Below are 20,363 nucleotides of genomic sequence, written 5' to 3'. Positions count from 1 at the left end.
AATGCTTTACTCACTAAAAAGGTTTAACAAACACCCTCCTTTTAAAGAAAACTTTTCATAGTAAACAGCACAACTAATAAGTCTCTCCCACATAAGTCTGGCTTAAATTCTTCTTTCCAATATCTAAACTAAAGGAATGGTAGCTTTGGTTAACGGAAAAAAACCATATTCAATTCTATGGCACATATATTTTTCATATTTCAGTATCTCTGAAATTAGACCTTACAATCAATGGCTTCTTAAAATTAACTAGAAGCATATTTTCTTTATGAACGGCTCAAAAAAGTATGGTGCACCTTGTAAGATCTAACTCCATACAACTCAGCATTTAATCTTGTAAGCATTAAAGAGTTGGACTGACCTGGTCATTTGGACCTAAGATATTTAAAAAGCATTTTAAAAGCATAAACACTAATAAAAGGTGGAAGAGGGAAGAAGGAAAGACTTTCTGGTTTAAACTTTGGCCTAAGAGGAAACCCATTTTCCTTTCTCTCCATGACTCTCTGCTCCCAAAATCCAAAAATGAGAAGGTCTTTCTCCTCCAATTATCCATTTTATATGCAACAAAGTCAGTTACACACCCAGTCTGCAGTTTAGTAGCTGAACCAGTATTTGTATACAAATCGCTATAAAAGACCAAATGACTCACGGAACTGCATACTTAACACGTGCATATCACTGTATAAAAATGACACTTCGATAAAGTTGATTTTTTTTTTAGAGATTTTATTTTTGAATAATCTCTACATCCAACAGGAGGCTTGACCTCACGAGCCCTAGATCAAGAGCCACATGCTCCACTGACTGAGCGCCCCAATAAAAGTTGAATTTTTTTTAAGACAAATCAGTAGGGGTGCCTGGGTGGCTCAGTCAGTTAAGCATCTGACTCTCGATTTGGGCTCAGGTCATGATCTCATGGTCTGTGGGTTCGAACCCTGCATGGAGCCCCACGCGGTGAGTGCAGGGCCTGCTTGCAAATCATATTCATTCTCTCTCTCTCTCTCTCTCTCTCTCTCTCTCTCTCTCTCGGTCTGCCCCTCCCCCCTCATAATAAATAAATAAATTTTTAAAAAGAAAAAGACAAACCAGTAAGTGCAGGAAGAAAATATTAGATACAAATTTTGCCTTTAAAAAAATCCCTTCCTTCAGGAGCATCTGGGTGGCTCAGTCAGTTAAGTGTCCTACTTGCACTCAGGACATGATCTTGCAGTCCATGGGTTCGAGCCCCGTGTCAGGCTCTGTGCTGACAGCTCAGAGCCTGGAGCCTGTTTTGGATTCTGTGTCTCCCCGCCCTTCCCCTGCTCGCACTCTGTCTCTCTCTCTCTCTCTCAAAAATAAACAAACACTAAAAAAAAAATTTTTTTTTAATTAAAAAAAATATCCCTTCCTTCAGAAGGGATTCCACTCAGAAGAAAATGGGAAAGATTTCAGAAAGGGGACAAAGCGTATGTGCAGGAAACAAAAATAATGGGAGACGAGAATGAGGGAAATCTGGGTAAATCCTCATGAAACGACTTCATTTCACAGAAGACACTGGAAACTTGTGAGTAGAGAAGTGACACAAACTGGGCTTCAAGATTAACTTCAGCAGAACTGCATAAGATAACCCATGTAACAGTGGAAGTGAAGAAGAGCACAGCATTAGCCCAAGTGGGATGAGAACCTGATTCAGTAGGCAAGAAAAAAAAAAAAGGAAAAAGGAAAATTATTAACTATACTAATATATATACAATCTGTAACACTGCATACAAATATATATTCAATCAAAGAAATTTAGGGGCCCCTGTGTGACTCAGTCAATTAAGCATCCGACTTGGCTCAGGTCTTGATCTCGTGGTTCATGAGTTCAAGCACCGCATCAGGCTCTGTGCTGACAGCTCAGAGCCCGGAGCCTGCTTCAGAGTCTGTGTGTCCCTCTCTCTCTGCCCCCTCCCCTACTGGTTCTCTGTCTCTCTAAAATGAATAAACATTAAAAAAATTTTTTTCTTTTAAGAAAAAGAATTGTGTTAAAACCAAATAACAGTAGATTTGAAAACTCAACAAATAAATTTCTGGAGAAAATATTAAACACTAAAGTTCACACAAGAAATAGAAAACCTAAACAGACCAACAGTTATTAAATAAACTGAAATGGTATTCAGAGTCCTCTACAGGAAGGAAGGAAGGAAGGAAGGAAGGAAGGAAGGAAGGAAGGAAGGAAAGAAAGAAAGAAAGAAAGAAAGAAAGAAAGAAAGAAAGAAAGAAAGAAAGAAAGAAAAAAGAAAAGAAAAAAGAAAAGAAAATCTAAGCCTGAATGGTGTTACAGGTGAGGTCTGCAGAACCCGCAAGAAAGATCCTTCCGGTCTAAACCACTCCTGAAAAGAGGAAAAGGAAAGGTGCCCAATACATTTTATGAGTCTATTATAACCTTCATACCACCATGTATCAAGAGCTGTACCTAAGTCAGCAGGAATAAAGAGGGACAATACCATGAAAAGCAGAAGCAGTAGACGCTGGCTACAGATACGATGTGACAGAATGGGGAAAGGTCTGGATTTGGTATGACATCAACAGAAATAAGGAACACCAGGGAAACAAGTTTGGTAAGGAAGGAGTTTAGTTTCAACCAGAACAACCAGGCAGAGGTATGCATAAAGCAACTGGGAAAAAACAAGGATTCACGTGCAGAGGAGAAATAAAGAATAGAGGTCTGAGAAGTATTCAGACAGAAGTGTCTGAACAATAATAATGCAAAGGGACTAGTGACATACAGAAAAATGAACTGACCAGTAAAACCTGGAGAACACATATTAAGCCAGAAGAAAAGAAAGGGGCAAAGAGGAACAAAGTCAGTATGTCACCAAAGCCCTCTGTCCATCTAGTTAATTCTCACTCATCCTTCAGAATCATCTTGAGTTACAAAGTGACATTTTTAAGGCCTTCCCCCATTCTCCCAGCACCAGGTCAGGTCTTCTAACACTGGGCACTTTAATTGTAATCACAATACGTTTATAGAATTCATTCTTCAATCTATGTGTCCTCCAATAAACTTGGTGCTCCATGAAGGCAAGGGCATTGTCTGTTGTAGCATCCCATAGCCTTGCACTGGAAGTATTCGTTGAATACAATGGATAAATGAACAAAAGCCAAGGAAAGGCATTTCAAGAATGAGAAGTTGATGTTAAGTATCACAGAAAGCTCAAGGAGTTGATTTAGAACACATTAATAAATGTGCCACTTAGCTTATAGGTGAACCTTGTGAGGGTGAAATCCGGGTAACAAGGAGTTAAGAACTGAATGCCCGGCCAGGAAGTAAATGCAGGAAAAATAAACTACTCTTGACAATCTCCAGAGATGGGATTACGAAGGTATGAATTTTAATTTTACTTCAATTTTGCTCTATTTTACCATTTTTTAATGAACGTGTATTACTTTTACAAGGAAACAACGTTTTTTATTTTTTGGGTTTTTTTTTAAATTTTTTTTTTAGCGTTAATATGATTTGAAAAGGAAAAGCAGCAACACATCTTGAGGGAGTAGCACGCCCAAGGGAAGGTTTTTGTAAACTGAAAAAAAACCTTTAGCACATCTGTACTTCTAACATCTCTAAGACAAAAGGGAGTAACTCCTATTCCATTAAGCAGGAGAGAGGAGAAAAATGAAACAAGGTGTTAAACTGGTAGGAAGGACAAAAAATGTTCCACTGAAATGGAAGGAAAGAAAGCACATGATAGAAGTAACTCAGTACATTCTGGCAGGAGCTCCCTCCCACTGAATGCCTCCAGCTTTTCAGTAAAGGGTGTGAAGAAGTGAAGCAAGCAGAAAAAAGTTTGAAATGAGTTCCACGAATAATATGAATCGGATGGGGAACCCAACAACCGTGAGTGGAATACTGGTTCTCTGAAAAGTGTCTTCTAAATTTCAATCACCCTTTGTAAATTCAACCCCTTTCTAGGTCAGAACTGCCGGTATTTTAACTTTAAGTTTAAATATTTAAATAATTCTGGCCCACACACTTTTCGTTTCAAGAATTGAAAACAGTGATAAGCATTAAAGTTACATCGTAATTCACAGTTTTAATTCAGACGTGAACTCCTAAGTAAATACAATAAAGGAGTTGTTTTCAACTCAAGCAACAAACATCATTTCAAGTATGAGTAATTGAAAATGCTCCTAACCATAAACCTGTTTGCAGAAAGAGGTTTTGCTGTTTTCAAACTCCTAGTACATCTCACTTTGACAGTTCCTGATTAGCAGAGAAAATTCAGAGTTCAAATCCCAGCACACTTAGACAAATTACTTAACCTCTTTGCGTCTCGGTTTCCTCGCCTAAAAAATGAACACCATAACCAGGGTTATCACAAGGATTAAATGACGTCACACAGGTAAATGTGCCAAGTTCGCACTGTGTACTCAAAAGAGTTTGCTAGCCGTTTGAAAGAGAAAAACTGCAGCGCTCTGACCAAATTAAAACATCCGAGAGCATGAAAGAGTATACAAGTCACAAAACGCCAGACTCTAACACATAGCACATTATTTTTCTTTCCTGACTCAAGCTATTTTCTTTTCTTGCCAAATCTTTCCACTAGGAGTCTGGAAAGAAGGGGGGGGGGGGGGGGGGAAGGTTACATTCACTCCGGCAGAAAGTTTTCAGAAACTGAAGCGCAGAATCACAACAGACATGGCAGCGGAGGCCGCGCAGGACAACAGGTGAACCTCCGAGAAACCTGGCACCTTCCCGCGGACAAGTTTTCAGGGAGGGCTTGCAACTCCCCCCGACTCTACCACCCCACGAAACAGACATTTTTTTTCCTCCTTCGCAGCAGCGTAGAGAGACAGAACGCGAACAGCAACCTCGCAGCTCCTGGGAGAGAGAGGTGAGCGCCTTTCCCATTTAAGGATTCAAGAAGCGTCCTTGGAGGCGGCTTTCGCCCACATCGCCTCCCCAAACTCGGCCTGAAACCCAGGGGGTGGGGAACAAAAGAGGGGCCGGGCGGCGGGACCGCAACGGGGAGCTGCAAGGAGCCGACGTCGGGAGTCCGGGGGGCCGGGGTCTCCGGCGGGGTCGGGCCCGGGGTGGGGGCGCCGGACGGCGGGGCCCAACGGGCCGCGGCCTGACAGAGCCGAGGCGGCGGGGACCCCGCGAGGCGGCCGGACCGGGCCGCCCCCAGCTCAGGCCTCCCGCGCGCGCCCCGCTCCCCCCGAAACTTCTCCCGGAGCCCGCGCCGGCCTCCCCGCAGCCGCCGGCCTCTCCCGGCGCACACACGCACTCTCGGACGAGCCAACTCACCCGGACCCCGGGGAACTCATCGTCCAGCCCTCGGCGCGGAGCGGGGTGGGCGCGGCGAGCCGCCGGGGCGCGGCGGGGGCCCGACTCGGCCTCCGCCCTCGGCGTGCAGCGGCCCCGGCCCGGTCGCCCCTCGAGCGGCCGTGCGATCCTCGTCTCGCGCGGACGGACGCGCCGGAGCCCGAGCCTTCCTGCCCTTTCTCCCCGCCCTCCTCCCTCCTCCTTCGCCGAGAGCCAGCAGGCGGATTCCAATCTCGGCAGCCGCCGCCGCCGCCGCCACTGCCGCCGCCGCCGACACTCGCAGGGGTGGGGGGGCGGCGCGGGCGCGGGGGCCTGGGGGAGGGGCGGGCCTCCGCGGGACTCGGCGCCGCGCGCGCGCACTGGGAAGACGCCCGCCCCGCCCCGGACACGAAAGGAGCCGAGCGCGCGGCGGAAGCGCCCGAAGGGTCCCCGAGGTCCGGCGCCCCGCTGCCGGGGAAGAGGGCCCGCAGCCGGCAAGGGGGCGCCGGGCTGCGGTGGGGGAACTTCTCCTCCGCGCGGCCCCACCGGCCCCTCCCCATCAGGCAGCCCTACCGCCGCCGTGGCAGGGCCGGCTGGTCTCCGGGAGCCGCGACCCACCGACTCCGCGTGCGGGACGCACATGACGGAGCGCGGTGGAGGAGCGCGGACATCGCGGACGCGGTCTGGGCCCTCCCGCGTCCCTTCGCGTGGACCCCCTCTGCGACACGCTCTAATGCTCCACGTGGGCGCCAGCACTCACACGCCACGGCGGGGAATTGCCGGGTCGTGGTAGTGGTCGTGGCGACAAAGAAAGGGAGATGTAGCCACACCGCTTCCATTATCCACCCACCGCTCCCCGGCTTCTTGGTCTGGGCTCTCTGCCAAGGTGCCGAGGCCTAGGTAGGCAGGCGCAGGTGGGCGGGCTCCGAGGGAGCGGCTGGGGGAAGAGGCCTCTCCGCGTGGACCCCCGCAGCTCCGAGCCCCGGCTGTCCCGGGCCCTGTGACCTACGAGTCGGTGAACTCCTAAAGCAGAAGAGGAGCGGCGGCGTTACCCCGCGCCAGCTGAAGTCCGCGGACTATAAATACTGCTCCCTCCTCTACTTTGGCTCACTCTTAGGACCTTGCGTGCCCTCCGGAGTCCCGTTCCCTCCTTTTGGAAAATGCAAATAATTGTCACTACTCCTTTTCTTCCATTTCCCTTCATTTGGGGAAAATGCTGGTAAACGTATTCAGTGTCCTGCATGTGAAGAAAGAACATAGGCTCCCTTTTAACAACCAAATGTGACCTTAATCATTTTGATAAGGGTTGCAACAGTGTGTATGGTGTTAAGTATCTACAAAAGATAACTTTTTTTTAACTTGTTTTATTTTTTATTTTTTTAAATTTGCATCCAAATTAGCATATAGTGCAACAATGACTTCAGGAGTAGATTCCTTAGTTCCCCTTACCCATTTAGCCCATCCCCCCTCCCACAACCCCTCCCATCACCCTCAGTTTGTTGTGCATATTTATGAATCTCTAAAAGATAACTCTTTTTAAGGTCCTTTCATAAAATCACTTTTTCAACTAGGTAAAAAGAAAGAGGGAAGAAAAAGAATGTGCCAGGCACTGGCATTTGTTGTTACACACATTCTCCCTAAAGAGATGTTTGGATTCCAGAGTATTCCCTAATAATCTTGTTTAAATGTCTAAATTCTTTTACATTCTTGTTTAAAGAGGTTTTTTTCTCTCCTCCTTTTGATGCCTTATATATCTTCTGTGATTCCAAATTATTTTTCAATTCTGGTTATTCTCTTAAGTTTTTTAATGAACTCTTGAGCTGTCTCAGATTTGAGTCATGGGTGGTTGTATCTTGCTTTACAGGGGGAATGTATGGTATATGAATTTCCTGGCATCAACTATGAGTTTCCTTACATCAACTAAAACTTGCCACTTTTTCAAGTTTTCTACATACTACACGGCTTTAATTTTAGGGGCAAGGGTCGACCTTTTGCTTAAGGAGATTAAGATTCATTGACCAAAGAAATCAATGATGTATGCTGAGTAATGTGTCATGGCAGATAAAATCATGACAGGTGTGTTAATATACCCTCTGAAGCCTAGTCCCATTTTTAGGCATATGAATCAGACCATAAAATAGACAAGAATCTCAGTTTAAAACTTTAGTACATCAAGGTCCTGAAATGTACAACTTGGCATTACCTGGGTTTTGTTATATGCCACTGCAGAAATGGTAGCAAAATAGAGGCAATGACATTTTAAGTCATGATATCTTTACATCTCTACGAAAGGATCTCCTTTTCAAGTCTTTGGGACTTTACTTGACATCCTTTTGCTCTCCTTAGATAAAGCCCGCCTAGTGCCCAAGCTTAAATCCTTAGCCTTTTCATAGCAGGCAACCTACCTACCTACAACAGAGCAGGGCATAGTGTTCTCTTCGGTTTCTGGCATGTGTATGCATGCCAGCCTGTTTCTCCAGTTTGCCCGCTAAATGAACAGAGCAGCCAGGAAGCCCAAGGAAACATCTGGACACGTATTGTCTGGCCCCCAAACTCAGACAATACCTCAAAGTCCAAATTTAACATTCTCTATAATGTGATGGTTTTCCTTTAAGTAGATTAATAGAATGGGCTGGAAGTGAGCTTTTTTTTCTCTGTACAGTTTGAGGTGTAGGCCCCCAAGAGTGGTAGTTGTGTACTCAAATCACATAGCCTTAGTTTGGAAGGTTCTCAGATCCTCAAAGACCTTCCCTGATCATCTGACTTAAATTAGCACCCAACCTAGCCAATTTTGTTTTCTTTATACCACTTTTTACTAATTTAAATTACCTTGTTTGTTCAGTTACTGGTTTATAGTCTGAGTTTCTCTGCGTCACTAGAATGTAAACTCCATGAGAGCAAAGACTTTGTCCATCTTATTTTCAGCTCTTTCCTCGCTGCTTAGCTCCTGCCACACAAGTGCTCATATCTGTTGAACGAATGAGCGAGATAAGGGTAGAATTTCCTCTAGGCATTTCTGAACCTTGGCATCAAGACCTAGTTTTAGAGGGTGGCGTGGACTATGTTGAAAAGGATACGAGCGGGTCAGGAAAACTGGGTTATACCATCTTTAGAGAAGGCAATTGTTCTAGATAGATCCAAGTTAATCCATTCACAGTCATTTTCCTGTTGTAAAGATTTTGTGAGGCAAAGGCAGCATTAAGGCTTTTGGATAGGGAGATAAGTTAGAGCTCAGTAAGGAGGGACTAGTGAAGGAACTCCCTTGGCAGGCTTTAGTTTAGTTTAAGACTCAGTGTTAAACAGACAGAAACATTGTAAAGAGTAGAGGAAACAGCTGTATTTTTCAGCATGGACACTAATACATTATCCTCTTGGTTAATAATACCCTGTCATGGGGGCGCCTGGGTGGCTCAGGTGGTTAAGCATCTGACTCTTGATTTTGGTTTAGGTCATGATCTCGCAGTTTGTGAGTCCGAGCCCCACATCGGGCTCTGCGCTGACCATGTGGAGCCTGCTTGGGATTCTCTCATATATATAAAATTCCCTCTCTTTGCCCCTCCCCCACTTGTGCGCATGCATGCTGTCTCAAAATAAGTAAATAAACTTTAAGAAAAGTAAATAAAAATAATACCCTGTCATGGTTTAGAAGAAACAAGCCGAAACAGAAATTGTGTTTAAGAAAAAGAGCTATCTAGGGGCGCCTGGGTGGCTCAGTCGGTTAAGCGTCTGACTTCAGCCTAGGTTGTAGTCCCGCATTTCGTGGGTTTGGGCCCCGAGTCGGGCTCTGTGCTCATAGCTCGGAGCCTGGAGCCTGCTTCAGATTCTGTGTGTGTGTGTCTCTCTCTGCCCCTCCCCTGCTTGCACTCTGTCTCTCTGTCTCCCCAAAATAAATAAATATTAAAAAAAAAAAAAAAGAGCTATCTATAAATCAGTGCACAAAATAAAGTTTAAAAATCCAAATTTGTTCTTTTCTTTGTAATGGATTTTTTTTTCCTTCTACTTTTGCTTCTCAGTCTCTCCTTTTTCCATTTCCATTTCTTTTTGCATCATATCACTTGTTTACTGTGATTAAAAGATCATTTACAGAGCCACTTGCTGCAAAGTAGCCACCACTTAGTGCTATGGCCCATGGTCACTATAGTCTTCCTCTCCCTGCTATCAACACACCCCTTACCACAGAACCTAATCCTTCCCTGGCCCTGTGGCAGGAAGAATTCTCAGAGCTCCGGTCCCAAGCCAGAACCCAGCCTCCCGCTGCCTTTGCTACTCACTTGGGAAGCCCCAACCTTGGCCCCTAAGGACTGACTCACAGTCCTTTTCTTGTGCTTGAAGCCCTGTCCTGTTAACCTGTGTGGAACTTGATTTTCTCTGCCTGTTTTCTGGACTCTGCTCTCTAGAGTCTGCCCCAGCCCTGCAACAGATAGTTACCCCTGGTGCACTAATAGTTACCCCTAGTGGCAACACTTACTTGACCTCCAGCTCTTTGTTCTAGATTCTCTGTCCATATTCTGTCCCTCTGTCAGTCCTTTTCCCATTACCTCAGGTTGGACATCCTGATGCCTGCTGCTGTCCTGGACTACCACCTGTTGTTTGCTCATGGCTCTGGCTATTAGGTGCTGCCTGGAGGGCTGGGGTTCCTCCCACCGAACACCTGGAGCTGGGGCCTCCCCACCCCAGCCCATGGTAAATCTTGTCCTTCTCCATCTGATAGCAATCCACCACCCTGCCTTTCCCTTTCCTGAGAGCAGTGGGTTTGCGACTTATTATACTTTGATTATCTGTTAACCAGATAAAAACAGAAAACAACTGTATATTTTTATGCATATATGTGTGTATATTTTCTTTCATCTGGTTAACGATTAATCAAAGTATAACAGGTGTGTGTGTGTGTGTGTGTATGTACATATAAATATATATAAACCCATACCTGATTCTACTTAACTACTCCTAAACACTGATTCCCCTCAAGAATTCCTTTGGGACCAGTAGTCCAGAAATCCCGCATCTAGAGCGAAGTATGATTACCTTGTGCATGACTAGTCAAAGGAAGACAAGGTGTCGTGATAAAAATTCAGGTTGAGATAACTGGGGAAAAAAACAATCCTGGATCAGGAATGCTGAGTCATTAACAGCCATATTGTACCTACTGTCCATGGTCTACACGGTAATCCAGATGTATTTCTAGGTGTGGTGTGGTGCCACCAATGCGACCAGGCATACTAGTTTATCCGATACCACATATGTTGGGGGTACCTTTCCTTGTACTCGACACAAAGTTCTAGAGGATAGAAACTATCTTATTTTCATTCCATTATATCCCTGGTACCTAGCATACTGCCAGGCACCCCTGAGGGTGGTCAGTAAATACTTATTGAATGAGTGACTGTATGTACTAGGCAGTATAATGGACTCCTGTCCTCTAAAAGCTTAAAATCTTGTAAGAAAATAAGACATGCAGATAATTCCTTCATTTGATATTTGTTTCCGAGTCATGATTTATTGCCCTTAAGATAGTTGACATTTCATTTCACTCATTTATTTTTATCAACAAAGACGGGGTTGTATCATTGACTTTAAATTCTGACCACTGGTTTTCAACAAATAATGTTTGAGTTCTAGAGTTCTATATGCTCTTTAAAACAACATCCTTACTTCTTTCATGGGGAAGCATAATCACATATATTCAACTAGGAACCAATACCTGTCAGTGTTTTTTAAAAATGTAGATTATTTTAATTTTGTTATTTTTTTAATGTTTATTTTTGAGAGAGAGAGAGAGAGAGAGAGAGAGAGAGAGAGAGAGACAAAGCATGAGCAGGGGAGGGGCGGAGAGAGAGAGGGAAGCACAGACTTTGAAGCAGGCTCCAGTCTCAGAGCTGTCTGCACAGAACCTGACACAGGACTTGAACTCACAAACCATGAGATCATGACCTGAGCCGAAGTCGTATGCTTAACCGACTCAGCCACCTAGGCAAAAATCTAGATTCTTTTACATTTAGTTTGCCCCCCATTTTAACACCTGTCTTCCTCACTGTCTACCTGAATTGGACTAGCTATCCTTCTAATTGGTCATTCCCTCTTTAACTGATCTTGCTCAGTTTTTCCAGATTTCTCTTAACGGAACGCCACTGTGTTCAAAATCTGGGAGCCACTGATGATTGGCAACGTTCTGTTCAACTGGTCTAAGTCCTGCAAAATGGGCCACATTCATTCTTTTGATGCCATTCTCCCTCCCTCAATGCCCAAATACCACCTCTTACAGGAGGTAGTCTCTGCTCCATCCTAAATTCCTTAGGCTTTTCTCTCTATATCATTGACTTCTTCGCATAGTTTCACAGTTCCTATGTCTTTCTCCTGAGTAAGATTTCATACCTTTATTCACTTATATGTGAATAGGGGCTTCCAAGCTTCCCAGCCTAGGGAAGGACAGTTTAGGGAGTATCAAAATACACAAGGATCAAAATAGCAGCCCCAAACTGGGGCCTACCATTGTAATTATCAAAACCTTTGCCTCTGCTAGCCATTTGTTTTCAAGGTCCACCTGGAGTGGGGGGGAGGGGGGTGTCACAAACTCCTCAATGCATCTGCTGTCCCGCTTCATCCCTCAAAGTCAAAGAGGGCACTCCTCCCTCCTTTCTGCCCTCCCCTGCCCGGATTCTTACCACAGTTGGCTGTAGTCACTGCACTGAGCATCACGGTGGTTACACCGCAGGACCATAGGGACGCCGTTTGTGTCCTGCTCTGTGTGAAAGGTGCTCCCTGGAGGTGTGAAGTGTAATACCTGCCCCTGGTCCTCCTGAACACCAAATAAGTACCAGTCCAATTGCAGGCAGGGAGCCTTGTCACTGGCTTGCTTGAAGAACCAGCATTTTTATTGTTCAGCATTATATATCTATATATACAACATTATTATATTATACTTCATGTATAACAATCTATACTTTCAGGGCATTTGGGGGAAATGAAAGTGGCAGGATGCATATTTGTCAGAATTAAGTCAATTAGAATCCCATGTAAGATGTGGGGGTGCCTGAGTGACCCAGTCGGTTGGGTGTCAGACTTTGGCTCAGGTCATGATCTCCCTGCTCATGGATTTGAGCCCCGCACCGGGCTCTGTGCTGACAGCTTGGAGCCTGAAGGCTGCTTCAGATTCTGTGCCTCTGTCTGCCCCTTCCCCACTCTCCCCCCCCTTCGAGAATAAACATTTAAAAAAATTTTTTTTAATCCTGTGTAAGATGTGTAATTAATCAAAAATTTTATTTGATCAAGGTGGATGTTTTCATGACAAATGTTGTTCCACTGTTATATTTACAATAATACACCACTCTAGTCCAATTTTAACCATATGTACACCGTATTTCATCAAAACTAACATGGTATTCATTATAAGAAGCATCATTATTTCATACACAACTAGGGAAGGAAAACACTACCAATTAAACTGTGACACATTATCAATTGTAAGACATCTTCATTTCGAAGATGATAAAATGTCCACAACTGTGCATCTAAGAATTGATGAAATACAATGTGTTTTAATGCATCCTAAAGGAAAAACAACACCATACAGGCCCAATGGATTGAAATGTTGAGTTTCTAGGTTTTTCACATATAATCTTATTTGTTTGTTATGCACAATCCTCAGATAGCCACCCTATGAATGTTAACCACGAAAGCAGAAACAGTACAGTTCAACTGCATATAAACATGTTAAACAAACAAAAGTGAATGAGTTAGGATGCAGTCACTAAGTTTAGAAGAAACACTAGCATCGAGTCACGTGCATGGATTATATTGCAAATAAAAAATTAGCTTTTTCACAGTTGCTGATACTGAAATCATACGATGACCAGAAGAATTGAAACGTGAGTGTTCCACAGGTTTTCGTCTTTGGAAAACTCAAACTAAACAATCAGAAAAATCTCGCCAGCGCAGTAAGAATGACTTTACATCTATCCCGGAAGCTGAACAATAGAGCTTGTTGCTTATGGGGCCATCAGGAAAAGCCAGCTGTGGATTTCTTTCTAGTACAATTAATTGCTTCCGCTGTATATAAAATTGAAAGAATTGGGTGCTTTAGTGCGGAAAAAGGATATCCTGCTACACTGCTTCTATTTCCTCACAAAGGCTATTAGTGAGCCTTTTGCCATTAATTCACATGCATTGGATTATCCTGTGATGAAAGACTGAAAGGCTTTTCATTTTTATAGTCTCTTATCTCCTATTTATTTGGCACCTCTCTGGAGATACCTGCTCTTCTCCCAAGACTGGTTAATTGCTAGGATGTCAGAATGTAGCTAATGACTGACTTCCTTTTCGGAGACTAATTGTGAGCCTGTCTCCATATTTTTTCTTGGAGCCGCCTTTCTCATTGCTGAGAAATATTCTGAGCTACGTCATTATTTGAAATGACAGATGCAGCATTTTAATGCCAACTCTCAATCCCTGGCCCTCGTACTCTTTGAGACCAGCAAGTAACCCATTTATAAATCTTCTGTGTAGACCTGCACTGTCCAACACAATAGTCATTTGCCATCCATGACTATGTAAATTTTAAATTAGTTAAAATAAATAGAATTAAAATTCAGCTTCTCAGTCTAGGGCCACTAGTGCTCAGTAGTCACATGAGGTTAGTGGTGACTGTTTTGGGAGAGCACAGATATAGAACATTTCCATCTGCACAGAAAGTTCTATAGGGCAGGGTTGGTATAGACTGTGACCTGCTCAGTTCAGGTCTTGTGAACAGTATCCGAGCCCATCTGCTGAACTGCTTCTGTTCCTCTGTTTCTGTTTTCACCATTCAGAACAAATGGTAGAGGGGTGCGTGGGTGGCTCAGTCGGTTAAGTATCCAACTCTAGGTTTCAGCTCAGGTCATGATCTCGTGGCTTCATGGGTTCCAGCCCCACATCGGGCTACATGCTAACAGCACAGAGCCTGCTTGGGATTCTCTCTCTCCCTCTCTCTCACCTTCGCCCCCACTCATACTGTGTCTGTCTCTCTCAAAATAAATAAATAAACTTAAAAAAAAAAAAAGGTAGACTACTTCCAGGGATCATTTTTATGGGTTGCAACTAGAGAAATTTTTGTGAACGTGTAAAGACCCAGAAATAGAGGGTTGCTGTTCAACAGCTATAAAATTAGTTATGTAAGAAGTGTTCATACCACAGTAAACTAGTTTTTTTTAAATAGTAGAAAATAAAAATAAAATAGTAGAAAATAGGCCAAAATACTAATAGTGGTTGTCTCCATGTAGTAGGATTATGATTACTTTTTTCTTCCTCCTATTTATTTGTGTTTTTTGGAATTTATTAAGTATATATTGCTTTCTTAATTAAAAAATTACATTTAAGATCCTTAAACCCATTCATTTCTTTTATCACCAATTTCAAACTAGGGTGGCTTTATCCAGTCCCCGTGTCTAACAGAAAAAGTAGTCCTTTTAAGCAACTGTTTCTTTAAAGATGACTCTCAGCCAGCAGCTTTTAGTTGAGAGATCTGTATTCCCTCTGATCCTAGCATGAAAAGCGTCCAAGAACCTGCATTTGGGGTGCTCTAGAGCCCTGCTAAATGGAATCACAGAACATCACTCTGGAAGAAATGGCTCGTGATTACTAGCAATCCCCTCCCCCAAGCGTTTGTCAAGCACTTTGCATTTCTAGACTGTAGAGCAGAGTCTTAGGATCAAGGCCTCACAGGTTAAGGAGACTCGTGGAGCTGAAGAGGGCTCTGATTTTACCACTGAGAAGAGAACCATAAAAAGAAGTCCTCGTTTCCTAAAAGTTCAGGCATGATCATACAGGTTTAATTAGGAACAGCAAGCTGTTTACAGCAAATTATAAACTGTATAAAGCAGACCTCAGTGGACACGCCCAAAGGATGTCCCATGAACCCTTACTTCTCCAAGTCCAGATTCAGCAGATCTGGCTTGGTGAGGTAGGGTGCTGCCATGTCAGCCAGAGGAGCCTCCCAGAAATCCCTTTCCAGAACTTTCCATGACCAAAGGAGATGGCCGAATAGCTCACAGAAAAAGTCTGTTTTTCTTTCCTTTTATCCTTAAAACTTGAAGCCAGTCTGCTATTTGCTTGATTGCTATTGCACCCCCCACCCCAGTAGAGAGACACTGCAGAAACAGGCTAAGCAATACGATATGGTGGGGAGAACATCAACTTTGCAGTCAGAATTCTGGCTGAACTTCCTAATTTTTGACCTTGTGTGAGTTTGTCAACCTCTCTAAATCCCAGTCTCTTCATCTATAAAATAAGGATAAATAATACCAATCTAATGAGACAGATGTGAAAATTAACTGAGAATAGGTGGAAAACGGTTGGCATAGAGTCAACACTCAATTAATTGTCGTTACCTTTCCTTTTCCTTCTAGAAAGTGATTGGTCCATCTGTGTTTATGTTGAAGGGGAAAGAAAACAAACTGTAAAAGTCTTAATGAGCCTTACTTCAAATACAGCCCAGTGCAGTTCAGTAATTAGCATGTTAAGTTCTGCTTCAGCTTGGGCTGGTCTCCAGTTCTTCGTTCCGGCCTTAGCTCAGGAATTTCCTTCTCTAGAAAGCCTTCGCTGCCCACTCCCAGGCTGAATTAGTGTCCCTCCTGATTAGTCTCATGGCACCTCAAGCTTATTTCTGTCCTATCATTTACCTTGCATTCTGCTTCTCAAACCAGAGTACTCAGCATTGGGCATGGAATTCGTGAGGTTATACAGCATCTTTTCCACGGCATCAGTTTTATCATTAGATAAATAATGACTTTAGATAATAAATGACTTAAAGCAAAGGGCACGCTTTTTTTTTTTTTAGCTAAAATATTAAGTTATAAAAGAAATTTCACAATTGCAGAGGGTTCCCTAGAGTGTTGTTTTTTGTGTTTATGATCCTTTGCTTTTAGATCTGCCTTGCAGAAAAGTTGGAGAAACACTTATTGCCATATGACAGTGAAATGACATGGTAACTTGTCAGTTTCTTCCACCAGACTGGAGCTCTGTGAGGGCAGGGGTTGTGCCTCATTCACCTCTGAAACCACAATACATAGGTACTTAGCATGAGGCCAGGCTCCAAGTAGAGGCTTCATGAATGTGGACCTGAACTCAACTCTCTTCTCCAAGTACTTTGAGGAGAATAGAGCATTTCCACTCAAGACAGGAACTTTGAAAGTGTATAACTGATGGGACTTCACACTGAGTGCCTACTGGAAAGAGTACAATTCTATCTGTCCTTTTTGGGAAAGGTATATCTGACCTTTGGCTTCCCAACCTGCCAGGGTTGGGAAAATTCAATGAGAATTTTTCATTAAGTGCCAGGCATTGTGCTTGACACACAGAAGGCACATGAAGGGACATCTGGGTGGCTCAGTTGGTTGAGCATCCGACTCTTGATTTCAGCTCAGGTCATGATCGCAGGGTCGTGGGATGGAGCCCCACGTTGGGCTCTGTGCTGAGTGTGGAGCCTGCTCAAAATTCTCTGTCTCTTCCCTCTGCCCCTCTCCCTCATTCACTCTCTCTCTCTCTGTCTCTCAAAAACAAATAAATAAAAGAAGGTGCATGACTTAACTTTCCTCTAAAGTCATATTCTGGTTATTAATCTACAAGCTAAGAAATGATTCTTACCTTTGTAATAATTCTAAGCAACTCCAAAAGGTCCTGATATCCATGACTCAGGCTGAGCCAGCAGCTGGGGCTTCTTCTGCAACACTTTGGTTCTTCCTCCTAAACCTCTAACCTAATATTACCATACTATCCCACAGCTTATTTACTGTCTCAGTTACCTTCACATGAAACCTGGGCTTGTAAGATGGGAATAATTTAAGAAGAAGGTGGAGAGACACAGCCACCTGTTAGGAGGTCTAGGCTGCAGAGTCAGGGTCCATTTCAACCCTTGCCTCCCTCACTAATCTGGTTTACTCACAACTTTGGGGCATAGCCTGGTCTTGGTTCTGGAGACAGCCCTGGACAAATGTTGCCAATTCCTAACAGAGCCTGCGCTAGGGAATCAGGCTCCCCAAATGGCTTTGTCCTTCATTCTATTGGCCTGAATCCAGGGCAGTTTCATCAGGAAACTAACAAAGCTTAAGCTTCAGGGTCCCTCACTTTCACAGGCCCCTGTGAAAGCTAAGAGTCACTGGAATGTTCTAAATTGAGAGAGGGAAGTCAGATTGCAATCCAGGAGCATTCCTTTGTAACTTTTCTGATACTTACCTGAAGAGATTTCAGAAGAAAGAGACCTAGAGATCCACGATTCCAATCATTTCTTCTGATTCTTTTTCCCTGTTTTAAATGACTGCTTGAGGGCCACCTGGGTGGCTCAGTCAGTTGAGCCTTCAACTTCAGCTCAGGTCACGATCTCAGTTCATGAGTTCCAGCCCCGCATCGGGGTCTGTGCTGACAGCTTAGAGCCTGGAGCCTGCTTTGAGTTCTGTGTCTCCCTCTCTCTTTCTGCTCCTCCCCTGCTCACACTCTGTCTCTATCTCTCAAAAATAAATAAACTTAAAAAAAATTTTAAATAAATAAATGACTGCTTGGTTTTATAATTAATTTGGTGTTTGAAATTTTATTGTATTCTTTTCCTTAAAGATAGCCCCACAAAACCTGGATACCATGCTAGATCAGGTTCTTATCCAATCTTTGCCTACTTTTTCTTCAGTGCTTCCCTGTCCTACTGTTCACCAAAACATCACAAGTACGGAAGGAGACTCTGCAGGGGTCTCTGTAGTGATGACTACATGGAGGACGGAATCACCCTCACTATTTGCTTTCTATCTTGAACCGCAGGCACACATTGGATGCCTTACACCAATTCTACAAATGCTAGGACCCTCTCACGTTGGAAGTGCTTCCTTTGAAGTAAAAGATAAGACCTCTATGAGCTGGCTTCTCCCCCGAATCTGAAAACAATTTTGAAATAGTCTCTTTATGCTTACTTTTTTTCTTTAATATTTATTTATTTTTTGAGAAAGAGAGAGAGAGGGAGCAAGCTGGGGAGGAGTAGAGAGAGAGGAAGAGAGAGATTCTAAGCAGGCTCCATGCTGTCAGCCCAGTGCTTGATGCAGGGCTTGATCTCACAAACTTTGAGATCATGACCTGAGCTGAAATCAAGAGTCGGACGCTTAACCAACTGAGGCGTCCCTCTATGTGCCTACTTTTATGCATCAATGAGACTTTCAGTTAGGTTTAGATAAGGGGATAGCTGATTTGCAAATGGAAATGCAGCCTGAAGAATTTACTTAATGAAATGCCCCGGCTTTTTTTTCTTTACCATATATTTATTTTTGAGAGAGAGACAGAGCACGAGCAGGGGAAGGGCAGAGAAAGAGAGAGGGAGACACAGAATCTGAAGCAGACTACAGACTCTGAGCTGTCAGTACAGAGCCCAACGCAGGGCTGGAACTCACAAACCATGAGATCATGACCTGTGCCTAAGTCAGATGCTTAACTGGCTGAGCCATCCAGGCTCCCCAAATGCTCTGATTTTTCAATAGGATATGTTTGTGAGAAAAGGAACTCAGTTCCCAGCTAACCAATGACAACGTTGGCATCCTTTTGTCATTTAAGTTCTAAGGAATCTCTCCAGTTTACTGTCTAGCTATAGATGGGGAAAAATAACAATCCAGTGCGTGCACTGCTGTGGAAAAGCATTCAGAGTTTTCAGTTTGGCTAAAAACGTGCTCCAAAGAGTCATTGCTTATAGCCACTGCTTGTGTAAACAGGTGAGAAAGATATACATAAATGGTCAGTTATTGAGTAATGGGAAAATGCAAGAGTGTTGTGGAAACACCAAGGAGGGAATGCTGGCCCACAGAGAGGCCAGGATGAGAAGGTAAATCCATGACAGGTTAAGAAGCTAGAAAAATCAACAGGGCTGGGCGTAGGGTCTTGTATGCAGATTAGTTTGGGCTCTATTGAAGGATAATGGGAAGCCATTTATGAGTGTTAAACAGGACCATTCCGTGGCCAAATTTATTTTTGAAGAGATCTCTCTACCTGTGGTGTGAGGGATGGGTTAGTGGTAGATGGGGGACAAAATGGAGACAAGGTCAGGAAGCTGGAAGAGAGACGTTTGGAGGTAGGAAGGGTCCTGAGGATGGAGAGGAGGGAATAGATCCAAGACAGATCAGAAAATAATTTGGAAGTCTGTGGTAATTATTGGTTGTCAGAAGAAGAAGTTGCAAGAGAAGACAGACACAGGGTGACTCCCAGATTTCTAGTTTCGATGACTGGCTGATACCTGCCACTCGCTGAAAGAAAGAATACAAGAGAAGAAGCAGGTTGGATGATAGGGTGGTAAATTCAGCCAGTGTCAGGTCCAGAATTCCTACATAGAAGAGGTGCAGGGCAGCAGGGCTATGGGATTGGTCTCGAATCTATGTTTACAAAAATAAGCACTCTGGGGACACTTGGGTGGCTCCGTTGGTTAAGCTTCCAACTCTTGACTTCAGCTCAGGTCATGAGCTCTCTCCCTCTCTCTCTCTGCCCCTCCGCCACTCCCTCTCTCACACACTCTCTCTCTTAAAATAAATAAATAAAATTAAATAAAACAAAACAAAAATCTGGATATGTCAACCGGAGGATCAGAGGAGAGCAGTACACGGAAGATGTAGATGTCTAATGGTTCAGAAAAGTAGTTGATCACCTTGACAAATTTAATGGCAGTATTTACTCCACACGCTCCATAGATTCACTTGAGATCACTATTATTCAGATAACACTTAATATGTACTTTATAGAGGCTTATTTTATTTTTTAAAGTTTATTTATTTCTTAAAATAGCTTCTATACCCATTTTGGGGCTCAGACTCACAACCGTGAGATCAAGAGCCACAGGCTCTTCTGACTCAGCTAGCCAGGCATCCCTATAGAGGTTTAAATAGGATCAAACATTGAGAGGTGCCTGGGTGGCTCAGTTGGTTAAGTGTCTGACTTCACCTCAGATCATGATTTCATCATGGTTTGTGGGTTCGAGCCCCACATCGGGCTCTGTGCTGACAGCTCAGAGCCTGGAGCCTGCTTTAGATTCTGTGTCTCCCCCTCTCTCTGCCCCTTCCTCTCTCTCTCTCTCAAAAATAAATAAACATTAAAAAAATTTTTTTAATGA

General features: G+C 43.7%; 1 protein-coding gene across 1 annotated transcript in view; it reads right to left on the bottom strand.

Annotated features, from left to right (window-relative positions):
• The window catches only part of BMPR1A (bone morphogenetic protein receptor type 1A), a 140,261-nt gene extending 134,889 nt beyond the window's left edge, over positions 1-5,372 (bottom strand). The window contains exon 1 of the mRNA XM_045437917.1: positions 5,270-5,372. The gene's annotated coding sequence lies outside the window, so the exon portion shown is untranslated. The remainder of the gene's footprint in view (positions 1-5,269) is intronic.
• Between the last annotated feature and the right edge of the window lie 14,991 nt (positions 5,373-20,363).

This window comes from Leopardus geoffroyi, chromosome D2, assembly GCF_018350155.1.
Source record: "Leopardus geoffroyi isolate Oge1 chromosome D2, O.geoffroyi_Oge1_pat1.0, whole genome shotgun sequence".
In the NCBI taxonomy this organism is placed as follows: domain Eukaryota; kingdom Metazoa; phylum Chordata; class Mammalia; order Carnivora; family Felidae; genus Leopardus; species Leopardus geoffroyi.
The sequence above is the reverse complement of the archived record's forward strand: the minus strand, read 5'-3'. Positions and strand labels throughout refer to the sequence as shown.